The sequence below is a fragment of the Oryctolagus cuniculus genome, chromosome 6, assembly GCF_051225735.1.
Source record: "Oryctolagus cuniculus isolate XC-2025 breed Fujian yellow rabbit chromosome 6, ASM5122573v1, whole genome shotgun sequence".
Classification (NCBI taxonomy): domain Eukaryota; kingdom Metazoa; phylum Chordata; class Mammalia; order Lagomorpha; family Leporidae; genus Oryctolagus; species Oryctolagus cuniculus.
In genome coordinates, this window is record NC_142872.1 from 15,336,390 (window position 1) to 15,352,760 (window position 16,371).

General features: G+C 45.8%; 1 long non-coding RNA gene across 2 annotated transcripts in view; it reads right to left on the bottom strand.

The window, feature by feature from the left end:
* The window catches only part of LOC149126028 (uncharacterized), a 60,882-nt gene that overhangs the window by 15,420 nt on the left and 29,091 nt on the right, over nucleotides 1-16,371 (bottom strand). Inside the window, exon 2 of one of the 2 annotated variants that reach the window (XR_016235275.1) lies at nucleotides 1,738-1,871. The exons of the other annotated variant lie outside the window; for it this stretch is intronic. This is a non-coding gene — a long non-coding RNA (uncharacterized LOC149126028). The remainder of the gene's footprint in view (nucleotides 1-1,737; nucleotides 1,872-16,371) is intronic. 2 annotated transcript variants of the gene reach the window in all.

The window sequence follows — 16,371 nt, forward strand, 5'->3', positions numbered from 1 at the left end:
CTTGGGTCTTTACAAAGGTTCTGGGGGAGGGGCAGGCAGGATGGTCGGGGTGAGCTGGGAGGCAGGGTGCCACAGTGCCCAGATGGGAGCCAGGGCCCTCTTTGAGGAGCTGGCCACTCCTTCCAACAACAAGATGGGGCAAACCCCTTCAATTTTCTTGCATAGACATGAACTGTTTGTCCAATCAGACAGCAGGTGAGCAGCCTGCTTGTACTTAGAGGGCATGTTTGATAGAACCACTTATCTGTAAAAGTACTGAAGTCACACGGGCTGTTCCCACTGCAGGAGGCTGTCACTCGCTCAGGGGTCAACACTCCCCTGCCTGCTCTCACTGCCTTCCCAGGCTGTTACATCTGCACAAGCTGCTGAAGGGTCAGGAAAACCCGACGTGAAGACCCGTGACTAGAAGGAAACTCACCCGCAACGGCCAGCTCATCCTTAGCACACGGATCTTCGGCCGTGCTCTCTCCACCCGTCCTCTACAGGCGAAACACAGGAAGGGCCGACCAGACACCAGCTTGACCATCACTGTGTGAGGGCTTCCACTTTCAGAAAGGAAACGAAGTGAATGGCGGGACACACTCCTGGGGCTCTCATCCCACCTCCTGCAGGGACACTTCCCACCAGGAAGGAGGGATCTGCAGGATTTCATTGTTCAGAACAACTTGACCAAGTTGCTTAACGTAACTTGGAAAACAAAAATCAACTTCACTAGGTATAATTTGGGTGCAATAAGCTGCACCCATTTATGTGTACGGAAGAACGAGTTTTGTCCATTTCCGGCCTACCACTACCACAAGCAGCATCCAAACCCAGAACACTCCCTCGAGCTGGGGCAGCTGTGGTCATTTCCACACCCAGGCAACCCTGACCTGCTTTCCATCGCTGTACATGAACCTGCAACTTCTAGAATAAAAATACAATCACACAGAATGCACATTTTTGCATTTGGTATACTTGCCATAATGCACTGAAATTTCAAATGCTCTCTTGTACCTATCAAGAGTCCATTCCATTTTAGCGCTGAGTCACACTTTACTGTATGGGTGTTCCATGATATTCTAATCCATTCATCCATTTCCAGTCTGGGGCTATAAACAGGCAAGCTATGAAGAGGACACCTTTCCATGTCTCTCAATGTGTGGAATGTCTGGGTCATACGTATGTTACATATATGTAACACTAAACCCTGGCAAGCTGACTTTCAGAGTGGTTCTACTACTTTAAAATCTCACCAGCAGTGTATGACGATTTCCTATCCAGTGTCACTTCTTGAATTGGACTTTCCGGGAATCATGGTAGGTCCTGTCTGTGTTCGGCCAAGAAGCTGACCATGGGGTCAGTGGAGTAGGAATAAAGCCACTCTTAAAAACCCTAACTGTGCTTGAGGTGATAGTGCCTGATTGTCCTAGGAATACTCCCAGAAAGTCGGCTGTGTGCCTGGGGGACCAGAACTGGTCTGCACGGCCCAGCTGTGCAGCTGTGTTTGCAGAACAAGGAGACGTCCATGCGGTATTGTGCAAAGGACAAGGTGGAACTCCTGCGATAAGCCCCAGAGAGACTGGCACAACAACTGGCAGGTGGTTGCCATGGCAGCTCTGGGGGGATTCATTTTAAGTGCTGAGCAGCCCTTTAGCTGTGAGGCTGTGCCAGGGTCCAGGTGCACTGGATGCAGGCGTCAAGGTGAGTGCTCTCAAGTAGAAAGTGCCTGGAACTGCACCTTCACCCGGAGCTTACCATTGCAAAGTTCTCAGCCTAGAATGCTCAGGATCACATGGGTGACCAGCGGTTTTCCTTCCCAGAACCAGGAGCCCGGGTAGGAGAGCTGAACAGGAATCTGCTGGAAGCAGCTGCACGTCCTCCTGTCAGAGCTGTGAATGAGAAACCCACTGCTGAGCTGGGCGAGGCTTTCCCTCTGAAAGGCTGCACCGCTCCTTCCCTTTGCTGCTACAGGAAGTACTAGTGGTCTCCAGTCCCGGAACTGTGATATCACATCCGCTGCCTTCTGGATTAAAATTCATGTAGATAACTGAAGATACCTCAAATTCTGAGTCCCAGACTGGTGGGACAACACAAGATATGGAAGACTTCCTAGTGTCATTTTTAGAACTTAGACCTCCAAAGAGTCTTTAAAGACACGGTAAGAAAGAAGTTCATGAAGGAATCTGTGGCCTGGCCAAGGTCTGCCTTGGACTACTGTGGTATCCACACAATTCCTTAATTGTTTTCAGCATCCAAACACTGAACAAGTCAGTCTCTGCTAGACCGACCTAGCAGACCTGTGATAAGGCCCTCACCCAGAAGCAGGTCCCGGTTTAGGAAGGAGATTCAAGGACAATTACATGTTATGCCTCCGTAGTTCTATCTATAGTGTGACCTACATTAGTGTGTGTGGGTGTGTGTGGGTGGCTGCGTGTATGCCAAAGACCTACATGCAATCAGTGGTCCTTTCTGGACTGTGTCTTCCTGTGGAAGAGAGCTGGGAGCAGTATCAAATGTACTACTGCCTTATTCCTACCACTCAAGTTGGAAAACACCTCCCAGTGATTGTACTTGGCCCTGATCATGTCCTAGGAACAACTGCAAAGGCAAGGCACACCAGACAGACGACACTGAGTAAATCATGTCATCTTTCCACGTCTGTTGCATTATTTATTAAATATGAGCAGCAACAGTATAACTCATAAAAAGGAGGAAGGGCTTCAAGTAAGGACTAATACAAACGTGTCAAAGTTCCAGATCAATATTGCTAATGGCAGAGCAGCAGCCAAGTCACTTTACTCTTCTTAGCCTTAGTTTCCACATTTATCAAACAGCAGTAGTGAGATCTACTTTACCAAGTGGTTGTGAAAATGAGGTTTATGAAAGCATAAGCCAGCAAAATGTAAACACACAGCAGCAACTCAATAAAATATGACTAGGGTTGCTCATAGGATATTTTTATTTGTTTATTTTATTTTTTATTTGAAAGATGACAGAGAGAGAGAGAGGGAGAGGGAGAGAAAGAAGGAGAGGGAGAAAGAAAGGGAGGGAGGAAGGAGACAAATAGAGATCTTCCATCGGCTGGTTCACTCCCAAATACCTCCAACACGCAGGGCTGGGTCAGGTTGAAGCCAGCCACCTAGCCCTCCATCCAGGTCTCCCACACAAGTGACAGAGACCCAAGTACTTGACCATCACCTGCTGCCTCCCAGCGTACACATTAGCAGGGAGCTGGATCAGAAGCATCGCAGCGAAGGCTGGAACCATGCATCCAGGCATAGCATGCAGGTGTCCCAAGAGGCACCTTAACCACGACTGCACCAAACACGGTTGTATCACATCTACAAGGAACACTGTTTGTATAAATAACTGAGAATTTGGCTCTGAATGTGTCACCAAAATTCACGAGTATAGAAGCCTGCCAGAGGATGGATATAATTTGGGGACAGTCCTGTAATGAAACTATGCTTTCTTGTGGACTTCTAAAAGCTCTAACTTACTGATTCATCAGTCATCTGAAGTTGTCCAGGGCTTCCAAGGACACGTGAAGGCTGAACTCAACCTCTTAGGTCTATTAAATCCAGCCCACCCATCACCCACCGCTCACTGTATTGTACCCAGAGTGGCTTCTTTCACTCCACAAACACTCCCAGCTACTGGGCCTCGGAGCTTCTGCATTTTCTATTTTCTCTTCCAAAGCAAATCTCACCCCCAGATGTGCATGATCCTCTCCACTCCAGTCCCAGCTCAGCTGCACCCCTCAAAGCTCGACTTTCCTGATGCCTGTGTCTCAGTCACTGTCACCCCTTCTTCTCTGCCCTCTGATCCCACTCTTCTTATTCATAGCTTTCCTCAACATACAGCCTTACATTGCATCACAACTAACGCAGGGATAAGTTTCCTGAGAGCAGCAATGTTATTTACCCATGAGGCTCCAGGATAATGCCTGGGGCACAGTAGGCCTGCGTTACATTTCTGATGATTAATTCTGAAATATTTTCACGTGAGTAGGATGATGCAGTATAGGTGGGCATCAATTAATCCTCAACAATATCAATTCCTGCGGCTGTTTTAACGTCTAAAGGAATATTAGAAATGTATTGGGACTGGTAGAGCTGATGATGTTTAACACATAGGATTGACCAGGAGGGATACGAAAGGACTCAGATCTCCGAAATAAACATCGGATAAATCAATTTCCCACAGCTCTGCTGGCCCAGAGGCCGGAATACGCTTCTTCCCACACTACTCCTTAGAGGCCCCAGTGGCTTGTGACAAGGGAAGGTTGAAAGCACACCGGAAGAAGCTCCTGCCTGCTTCCGAGTAAGCCTTTTGCATGCAGGAGTGGGGTGAATGTACCCAAGTGGGGTGGGCAGGAGAGGGCCGCTCTGCACTGCACACTAGGCCTGCGTGCTGACACGTGTCTGTAAGACCAGCAGAGCCTGCTCAGAGCCATGCCAGCTGATCACAAGGCCGCAGGGGCGGGAGTGCAGGCCTTGCTGGCTTCCAGCCTCTGTCGGCCAAGGCTACCCCTCGGAAACTGGCAGGCACCCGGGTTACAAGCGTCACAGAATCAAAGCCAGTCCCCCCTCAGCTGTAATGACACACCGCAGAGACATGTGGGAGAGAGCACAAGTGAATCGGTGACTACTCTCTGTTCTGTCTTCCAGGGTGAGTTACTGTGCCGATCCGACACTGAAGTCTTTGTTACCTGCCCGAAACAAGCTGGTGGGTTTGTTTTTGTTTTTGTTTTGTTGTTTTTTTTTTGGTAAGGGAAAGCACGCTGACCTAATTTTCCTTCCGCATCTTCACTGTTGCCCTGTTCTTTCTTCTGTGAAATAGAACTCGGTCACATGTGTTGGCAGGACTCCTAATCGGCCTCCGCCTCCACTCACCTGCAGCTTCCCGTCGGCTCTGCCTGGCACAGCCTCCTCCTGTCTTGGAGAAGAAGGTGTTTCGGGTCTTCATGTGAGGAGGCAGTGACCGTCTGCCCAGCTCTAGCCTCACAAAAGCTGCAGGAGCACCTCCCTCAAGTTTTGCCGAATCTGCCTGTGTCGACGACCCAGCGACGCCGAGGGCTGTTTCTCAAAGCAGATCTCCCGCAGGGGCGGGGAGGATGTGACAGGCCTCCCTCTCCTGATTTTTCCACGGACCAAGCAAGAAATTCTGTCTTCCCTATAGCACAACCTGGCTTTATTAGGATCTGTATTTTTCTTAGGAGCCTTGTGCTTTGTAACACAGTTGTTCATTGTCAAAGAACCATGTGACCGGGAAGAGGTCACAGGAGCAGTTTTGCAAGCAGGGAGGAACTCAGCCGTTAGAGTTGATCGCGCTGCTCTGGGCGGGCCCTGCCAGGCACCCAGGTGGGGTACCTGGCTCTTCTCCCACAACAGCAGGCTCATTTCCAAAAGACTAAATCAAGTCAACGTTGTCACTCGGTCCCGTGGACCACAGCTCACTTATCCACCCGCCTGGCCATGCAACAGACTCCTACAGAAAGCAACTGTCACGGAGGATCTACTTCTGCTCAGAAGGGACATCATGAGCCCTGAACCTGAGGTTGAACGAAGTCCATGAGCTGCAGGTACATCTGACCAGATGAACAAAGCCAGATGAGAAAGAAGGGCTTTCTTAAGCAAAGAGCAACAGAGACAACGGCCAGGAGTCCCCTCCCGAATTTGTGTACAGAGGATGATTTCAAGTTCACCTGTTTGGCTGACTGCCACTCAGCCCCCTAACACAATGAGACAATGCGGGCCAGTGACCCCACCTACATTTACACAACAGGGAACTGGAATGACAACAAATCAAAACCTGTTCTCTCCCAGCAATAATTATTTCTTAGAATCAGGGCTGACCAACTACACCGCCTTAGTCATCAGCGTTATTACCAACACGCTGAGTCAATAAAGCATGTACGACGGCCAACATCTCATTTAAAAATTATACTTGCCTCAGAAAGTTATTTTTAAAATGACCTTCACTTAGATTTAGTGAGGTCATCCCATAATGTCCTCACTGAACAAGGCAAATGACATGTTTCTTTTAATATGGCTGATTTCCAGCACCCTAAGTGAACAGCCACAGAATTATTAGCCACCCTCCCTGCCCCCAACCACGTGCTGCTATTTCTACCATCAAGACGGATTCAAGGGGCTGGCACCGTGGAGCAGCCGGTAAAGCCACTGTTTTCAACACCGGCATCGCACATGGGCACTGGCTGCAGTCCCGGCTGCTCCACTTCCGATCCAGCTCTCTGCTGTGGCCTGGGAAAAGCAGTGGAAGACGGCCCAAGTGCTGAGCTCACGTGGGAGACTTGGAAGAAGCTCCTGGCTTTGGACCCACCTCGTTCTGGCCAGTACAGCCATTTGGTGAGTGAACCAGCAAGATGGAAGATCTTTCTCTCTCTCTCTCTAACTCTGCCTTTCAAATAAATACATAAATCTTTAAAAAAAATAAATAAAAAAAAAGGTGATCCAAGCATTAATTATTGATTGCCTCTGTTCAACCCAGGGAAGGATTTCTTTAGTACGGTGACTAAAGTTCTAGATTGTATTAAATTAAGTGTAAAATCCTGACATTGAGTCCTCCTTCTCCTTAGAGACTTTGTAAAGTCCTTGATCCTCGTCATCTGAAGAGGCATGTGACAATGACCAGTCTCCAGATCTCTGGAACCAGAGGCAGTCCCATCTGGAACACATAACTTCCTGAGACCCTCTGCAAACAGCAATCCACCTCGAAGCCTTGACAAACCTCCAAACAATTAGCTTTGTCTTGCCTCCACTTTCACCAGTGAATGTTTACGACACACAGCATATTTTTTTATCAGTGACTAAGTTTCATGAACTAAGTGGATAGGAACTTCAACAGTGTTGATCACTTACAATGAGTTCAGCAATTATTCTAAGCATTTACTGACTTGTTTAATCAACTCAACAGCCTACATAAGGTACTATTATATCTCATTATCTCCATTTTTTAAAGATTTATTTATTTATTTATTTGAAAGTCAGAGTTAGTTACAGAGAAGAATAGGCAGAGGCAGAGAGACAGACATCTTCTATCTGCTGGTTCACTCCCCAAACAGCCACAATGGCCACAGTTGGGCTGATCCAAAGCCAGGAGCCTGGAGCTTCTTCCGGGTCTCCCAGGCCATAGCAGAGAGCTGGATTGGAAGTGGAGCAGCCGGGCCTTGAACCGGCGCCCATATGAGATGCTGGCAGTGCAGACGGCGGCCTCACCCACTACGCCACGGCGCCGGCCCCACAGTGACTTTTTTCAACCTAGCTAAATACAAATATCTATGAATGAAATAAGTATTCCAGTGCTTTATCTAAAAATTACTTTGGCATAGCCATCAATAACAGAAGAATAAATAAAAATGCAGTCATTTACGATGCAGAGCAGAATACTACACAGCAATAAGTAAGAACTGCTGATTCACACAGCAACACTGGTGAAGCTCACAGACACATTCCTGAGTAAAAGCAATCAGACTCTGAAGAATGCATACTGTGTGCTCTCACTTATCTCAGGGTTTCCAAACCTCGTTCTACTGACATCCAGCATCAGACAATTCTTTGCTACAAGGCATGGTGCTGTGCCTGGTAGGATGCTTGGTTGCATGCCTGGTCTCTACCTGTCAGTGGGATGGGGTTGCTCTCAGCCACCCTCTGTGCAGGCTGCCTGCAGGCTTCCTGGTAAGTGAGAAGCAGAAGCTGGGACTACTGAAGTCCTCTCCACTGAACATCATTTCACCTGTGGCTCACATTAGCTACGTGATGCAGAGGACTGGCCCTCCTTCAGACAGACCTCAGTTCTGACAGTCTGCTCAGGGAGAGCACACGCATGGCTGCTCTGAGGCAGGACTCCTGGGATCCTTTGTCATCTCAGACCTGCAGGGTGACTGTGTGCCCCACTCCGGGCTCTTTATTGGTTCTAGATCTCTGTAGGGAATATACAATGTCATGATGCAGCATAGGAAGTCGTGTTGCCCTCTCCTCCACATTCTAGCCTACACTACTAGATTCTGAGAACAAAATATATTTCCAGACATTGGCAAATGCCCTTTGTGAGATAAAATTGCTTTCAGGTGATAATCACCAATTTACATGCAGATCAAAAACAGGCAAAGCTTGTCTCTGGGATTGAGCTGTGCCAGTCATAAAGGAGTCCTCTAGATCTTGATATGAGTGACAATTATATTTAAATTGATCAAACTGTATACCTTCAATATATAAATTCTGTTGTATGTAAGTCACACAAAACTTTTCAAATAATTGTTGGCTTGGGGTGGGGGAAAAACATGGTTTGGGGACTCAGAAGAAACATTTCTCCTAAGACAGGAAGCAGTAACACAGGCTAACAAAAGAGCAGGAAGGATCTCAGAAGCAGTCAGTGGAAGAGGAGGGGCATTCCAGTCAAAGGGGACAGCAAGGGCAAAGCAGAGAAGCCCAGGTTTAAAAAAAAATGTCATCAGTACTCTTCCTATGAAGATAACCAAGGGAAACTCAAAAAGCATGTGGGCATGATCTACTTCGACGTGGTAGCGTCAGGGTCAAGGCTGTGTTCACAAAGGGATGCAATAATCACCATTTGGTAATGGTGAAAATTAAACCTTTGAAATTAAATAGAATGGAAAACTGCTGGGCCTTGCAGCTCATTACCTCACGGTTGCAGAATTCCCCACTGCCATCCATTCTTGCTGTCTGTCCAGCCTTGCTCCATCCCAGGTAGATGACGCTGCCCCTACATTTTTCGTACAGCTCGTCGAAAGAGGAAGAAAACTCTCCTGGGAAGTTCCCTACTGCTTTCTCAGCCATTACTTTCTTTCAGACTACTAATTACTGTGAGTTGCATTATTCGTCATCATCCTTAATTGAGCATGAACAATGGCTCAACACTGTAAAGAAAATGTTCGAAGAGAGTCATTTTATCCAAGCCAGAGGATTTGGAGCAGATTCAAAAGGGAAGAGAAATAAGAAATAGAAATGCTGGGTTGTCGTTATAGCACCACGGAATACAGAACTTCCTGTATGCGTGAGGAATGACCATTCTGCTTCTCTTACTCCTCAGCACACAAGGGATTCAGGCAGACACTGACCACACTATTGGAGAATCCTCACCATGGTTACCCTGCAGGGAGGTGGGAGCAGTGTAGGCTAGAATGTGGAGGAGAGGGCAACACGACTTCCTATGCTGCATCATGACATTGTATATTCCCTACAGAGATCTAGAACCAATAAAGAGCCCGGAGTGGGGCACACAGTCACCCTGCAGGTCTGAGATGACAAAGGATCCCAGGAGTCCTGCCTCAGAGCAGCCATGTGTGTGCTCTCCCTGAGCAGACTGTCAGAACTGAGGTCTGTCTGAAGGAGGGCCAGTCCTCTGCATCACGTAGCTAATGTGAGCCACAGGTGAAATGATGTTCAGTGGAGAGGACTTCAGTAGTCCCAGCTTCTGCTTCTCACTTACCAGGAAGCCTGCAGGCAGCCTGCACAGAGGGTGGCTGAGAGCAACACTCAACCAGAGTGTCAACCCAGCCCGCATTTCTACTCTGGTATCCTCAGGAAGTTGGTGATGCTTCCTCCAAGGTGACAAGTTGGCTGTTCCGATTCCAAGCATTGCACCTCCAAAGAGCAACCAACATTCAAGCAAGAAGTCAAGAGGAAAGCAAATGAAGAACTTCTCTTTGTGCTACCACTATTTAATGAAGACAGAAAAATTTCCCCAGAACCTGTGTTACATCAGATTGACTAAGATCTTCCCTAGTTAGTCACTGGGGAAAGAGAAACAAGACATTCATGATTGCCTTAAATTAATCATGATTCATTCTGGGGTTGGGCAGGATTCCCCATGGCTGACATAAAATCAGAGATCTTTTGTTAAGAGAGTAGAGCAAATGTCTGTTGGATGAGCAATCAAATGCCTTGGCCAGATCCTGATCTTGCATTTATTTTCCGTGAATAGCCTCCAAGTACACCTACATTACTGGCATGGTCCACTATGCAAAGCTGTGTCCCAGACTTAAATTAACTCAGTCACAAAGCCCAAATCTTATAGTGGAAGGCTCATGTAGGTTAGATTCTTCAAATGTCCAAGGTGTCCCCAGGGCCATTTGTGCACTTAGTCTTTCAACAAATAATAATTAAAATCCTTTTGTTAAGCACTGTGTTGGATGCTGAGGACACAGCAGTGAATAGCAATAACAAAAAGAGTAACCTGTGCTTTTAGGAGACAAACATTAGAGCAGGAGAAGAGGGGCACTACGTCAAAGAGAATATACTGCACCGGGGATTGTGCTCAGTGCCATGGAGAGTGAGAAGCACAAGACAGAAAGCGCAGAGTGGGAGCTGCAGCTTCAGTCGGGTAGCTGGAGAGGACCTTCCGGAGATGACACCTGCGTAAAGGCAGGATGAACTCATGAGCGTATCCAGGAGGAGAAGGATGACGCTGAGGTGCACAGGTGTTGGTGTGGGAGCGCCGCTGGCCTGACAGCAGGGAGTCTGCGGCTGGCCAAGGGGGTGGGAGAGAGGGCAGAGGAACAAGGAATGAAGCCAAAGAGGTGAGGCCGTCACATCAGGCAGGCCACCAAGCAGGGTCTAAGGACTTTGTCTTTTACTCTGAATGACACAGGAAGTGGTTGGATGCATTTGTGTAGAGAAATGACTTGATCTTATATTTTAAAACAAACACCCCCCAGTGGTTGGAGGGGAACACACGGTAAGCAGGTAAGAGGGGAGCAGAGGGTAGCTGAGGAGATCTCTGGGATGACGGACGAAAGGAAGTGGTGGGGTCGGACTGAGGTAAGTGGAGGCAGGGCTTTGCTGGTCGATGAGGTGTGGGGTGAGAATAGGAGGAGAATTTAAGCAGGACTCTGGATTGGAAGTCTGAGTAAAGGAAAGGACAGAGTTTTGTTTACTGAAATGGAATGACGTCAAGGAGCAGGTGAAGGGGTAGGCGAATCAGGTGTTCAATTTCACACATATTCAGAATGAGACATTTATTAGACATCCACATGTAGATGCTAAGCACATAACTGCATGGATGAGTCTGGGGCCCAGGTGTGAAGATAATTCAGCTCATACACACACACATGGTGTTTACAGTTATGAGGTCCAAGGAAGACATCAAGAGCATGAAGCTAAAGAGAGGAAAAGACCCCAAGAACTGAGGGCTATGACACCCCAGTGCAGAGATACAGAAAGACGAGGAATTCTAGCAAAAACTGGTGTTTGAAGAGCTCTTTGAGCAGGAAAACATGGTCACCTGCAAAAAAAAAAAAATGCTGTTTGTAGATCAAAAATATGAGCTGAGAAACCACAAAGCTTCTCATGAGGACTGTCAGTGTGCAAAGCTTAAGAGCTCATAAAATCTTGCTGTCATTTTTGCTGACCATGATATGAATCACTTACGATTTCTTCTAATCATTTTTTCTCTTGGTCACTATTTTTGCAGACATCTAAATTGTTTTCAGCAGTATTTTTATGCCTTATCCTGGTAAAATCTGATTTATCAAATCTACTCAGTTGGCTATTTTGGGCTAATCATTGGCATTACAAATGGACGCTGGTTTTACAAAGTGATAAACCACAAATGACAAGCACAATGATGTAATTTACAAAACTTGGACTGAACTGCTGCCCCTTGGAACCCATCTACAGCATAAGCTGAAGCCCAGAGGCCTTCCTAACAGGTGACACAGAATCTCTGATGGGAACTTCTACAATAGCAAATCCATCACGCTCAACGCACACCCCTGCAACATTTCATTTTGTCGTTGGTTACACTTTTCTCATCTTTTTAGTGAGACTCACAAAAGCCATAGGGTATCATTTCACTTGCATCAAGAATTTCATGTTTTCAAAAAAAAAAAAAAAAAGAGAGAGAGAATATCAAATTCCTCTTTCAATTTAATCATCTGAACCCATCCAATTTTTCATTCCAACCTGTTCTTTTTCATATTGTTTATCATAACATTTTTTCCTAATACATTCAGCTTATTTCAGGTACCTCTATTCATCACTTAAAATTTTAAGTAACATTATTCTATCATGATCAAAACCTAAGTATATATATGAAGGAGACTTGCTCTGGGACTGATTGGAAAAAATCTTCTATTTTATGCTACCTCTTTTTCAAGTCTGGTCTCTGTGATATGGCGATTTTTCTTCTGCAGCTGATACAACATTTATATTGGGGAGAGGTTTCTAATTTTACTTTGCTGGTGTATAAATGTGTCATTTCATACAACGAGCTGTTTTTCTTTGTTGTAACTTCTTTCTCTCTGTTGTAGCCTGAGGCGCTCCTCTTTATTTGATCAGTACAGTTTATATCATATTCTGGGCAGCACTTCTTCCCAGGAGAAAAACAGGATTTCAGATTGCTACTCAGGATTCCTAAGGCAAACTGAAAGGGCACTGCCTGAATTAATGTTTTCTTGACTGTTTTCAGCGCTTATTGGTTTTATTTCCATTAGCTGATGGATACATTTATTTTCTACCTTTTAATATCTTCCTCTCCCTACAACTGCCAATTATTTTGGGGGCCTTGATTGTTTATTGTTGGCTGTGCGTGTACTTAGATGGAAAAATAATCGAAGTGAGGACTTGGTGGGAGGCAAAATGTGAATTAACTCCCAGTAAATAACTAAAAGGTAATTGCAGGGTGCTGAGTTCAATTTTCCTTTGGCTTCTGAGATGAACACTTCATTTAAGGGAAGAGCATTGGATTCTATGTTTTCCATCACAATTCACAGCTTACAAGGATTCTACTTATCATTAGAATACAGGATCTGCTCTGAAGAGTCTTTCTGCCTGACAAAACAACATATTAAATGGATTTAAAATACGTCTTATGTGTCTTCACCTCCAAATTTAACAGAAAATCCTTTCCCACTGTAGAACTTGATAGGACTATTCGGCTACAAGATATCAGTTTCCCTCAGTAGTCAGAAGCAAATGAAATATCCTGAAGTGTATTCCCATGACAATAATCCCCCCCAACAAAAGGAATTTCTAAAAGATAAAGATAGGTGCTCAGACAAGTTTTTATGGGAGCCAGCAGGAAGAGAAGCGATGCAGACATCTCTGGAGTCAGATGTAAACACAAGCAGAAAAAGAATGGGGACCAGGATCCATCACCCTGTCCACAGGGTCCTGTCCACAGAACATGGGCAAGGTTCATGGCAACCCTGCCCTCAGGAGATGGTGAGTCCATGTGGAATCATTTCCGAAATGAGCACAAAGTTCTGGGTCCTTCATCATGCCAACTGTTCATCACCTATTAATAGCAATCATAACAAGAAAACATGGCTTCGTGTCATCTCATTATTTACCACTATTTCACAAAACTACTGAGAAAAGGAATGTCCAAAGTTCCCTATGTGTCCATTTTGCATGAGTAATTATTCCTAGAATTTTAACTAAACAGTTAAAGTTCAAGCAAAGCCCACTTATCATCGTAACAAGGTACAGTACTTCAGTGCTATGCTGAAATGCTAAGTTGCAGATGCTAGGGTACTAGCACCTCACTATAACACATTTTTCAGTTATGGATCTGAATGCCACTTGTCTCAAAATCAACATCAGCCATACCTGGGTTAGAAGGCCAGACAGATACCTGTTTCAGGAGAACCCATCCAGCCCAACCACCAACCCCCATTTAAAGCTTAATTTGGATGATGAATGAACTGGTCTTCATCTTTTCTTGTTACTACCCCACAATCCATAACTCTTCCGAGGATGTGAGTATATTTACTCTCCTTCAGTTACCTTACAATGAAGTACACTGGCAGGAAAGTGCTGTTGTTTAATTGATCATAAATTAAAATAATAAAATTAGCATCGAATGTCATTCCAGCATATACTTTGTTATCATTGTAACCCACAGGTAACTGAGATGATAAAATTGCAAATTGCACATTCAGCTATTAAAAGACATCAATGAAGTAAAGTCATTTAATCAAGCTTCTCCTTGCTTGTGCTATGTAATCAAGACAACCCGATTAATGTCAAAGTCAGAAAACCACGAGTTCCCTTCTCTTTGCTAGCATTTCCACTATCAACTTCAGCCTGGCTCATGACTAAATGCTATATTTTATAAGCACATTAATAGAGACTTGTTTCTTTGAATGGATGAGAACATGGTACAAAAGTAACTTTATTCACAGATGCAAAACAGAGAAGGTCAAAATGCCCATTTATCCTCCAGTGCAAACATACACACCAGAACAAATCTGTCCCCACAGAGAGAGACCAGCGAAACACTCTGACTTTTTACCCCTTTGTATCCAGCCCCTGGCACTGACCTCTATGCCACATTCTTCCATGACCCAGGGGACCCCTCGACTCCATGATTTTTCTCTTTCCGGACTGAGTCCTGAGCACCAGGATGGGGCCTGGTTTCCTCTATTATGCAGACCTCCAACCTAGCCAGGTGTGACTTCCTGACACCATTTCCAGGATCTTCTTGGTACCTGTCAAGTGACACAGCCTTTGGTTACCCCAAATACTCACACATTCCCTACAGCCTCCTAAAGATCTGCTTTTCTCCACTGGTCATTAATGGCCACTTAAGCCAACTAAATCAAGACGTTCAGAGGACAAGGAGCAAGGAAAGTAGATTAACCGATTTGACTTTTGAGAGTTGAGCTGTGGTAACGCCTGGTCCTGGAGACGAAGAATCCTGTGTTGGGAAACAGAAACTTAAGCCTGGCAATTACTGTTTACCTACAAGATTCACTGTGCTCTAAGCAAATGGGTTCGAATAGAATGGCCATTCATGGCATAAAAATGCCACCTAGTCAGATGTCCTATCTTAAGGAGCAGGTCCTGCCAGCAAGGACCCAGAGACACTGCTCTCCCACTGCAGGAGGGCACAGCATCACCCACACACCCTCCTGGAGGAAAGCTGGGGGTGGGGGAAGGGGGACTCTGGACGTCTGAACTGTACCTGCGTGAATCAGGAAGACTGGGCTCCAGACACTGTTCAAATGGTTGCATCAGATCAGACTTGATCTCACCAGCCTACAGTGTGGCGCTTTTTTCCCACAGACAATGAGTAGGGTCTCACAGGAAAGACCAGGTGTAAAAAAATAACAAAAGGTTAGATTTTCTATGATGAACCTGGGTTTATTTAATTCTGTGACCTTGTTCTGCTTATCTTGGGCACTTTAGGGGTATCTCCCTCTATCTCTCTCTCACACACAGACACAGGGAAGTAACTGGACGGATGCCAAACATAGAAAAAAAGTCTTTCTGGATAATGGGTTTATGTGAAAGTTTTATTCTCTCTTCTCCTAGTTCATTTTTTTCCAGATTTAGTACAACAACCCTATTGTTAATCCTATGTAATTCAACTGTAAGAGAATTATTTTAAAAATAAAGAATACACCATTTCTCAGGAGGTATCCTCATTAGTGTGTAAAGTGCTCATTAGATACACAACTTCCTGCCTGCTACATTGCATCAAACATGCAGACAACGATTTGTTCTGGTGTGTATGTTTGCACTGGAGGATAAATGGGCATTTTGACCTTCTCTGTTTTGCATCTGTGAATAAAGTTACTTTTGTACCATGTTCTCATCCATTCAAAGAAACAAGTCTCTATTAATGTGCTTATAAAATATAGCATTTAGTCATGAGCCAGGCTGAAGTTGATAGCGATTGTCTTGGTCCCCTGAGACCCCTGACCAGTAACTGGCCACGGATTACCCTGAGCATGAAAGTGAACATTTCAACCCACTGCTAGGCCACTTCACACAAGGGTGGAAATGGTGGCTAGCTCCACTTTCATTACTAAAAACTGTGGTTCTCTAAATTATCAAATTCTGTCTAGGTGCAGCCTCCTACTTGGCCATGTGTTCTTTAAAAATTCTCTTTGCTGAACATTCTCCAAAGTTTCCAACTGACACAGAAGCCCCCAGTACTCCTGCACAGGCTACACCACCACGTGACCAGCTCAGAGCTTGGAAGTAAAACCAAGCGAGACCATTATGTACTCTTCCTGCCACACTGCATCTTGCACTCACATTTTCTGTCCTCGCGTTTTCCTGCATGGAGCCAAGAGATGGAGGGTGCTTTGTTTCTAAAATCCGCAGCTCCTGCGTGTAATCAAGGCTGCTGTAGCATGTGTCAAGAGATTGCTTTGCAACACAAAGACTGAGGCAGAATACTCACAAGAGGCCGGCGCCGTGGCTCACTAGGCTAATCCTCCGCCTGCGGCGCCGGCACACCGGGTTCCAGTCCCGGTCGGGGCGCCGGATTCTATCCCGGTTGCCCCTCTTCCAGGCCAGCTCTCTGCTGTGGCCCGGGAAGGCAGTGGAGGATGGCCCAGGTCCTTGGGCCCTGCACCCCATGGGAGACCAGAAGAAGCACCTGGCTCCTGCC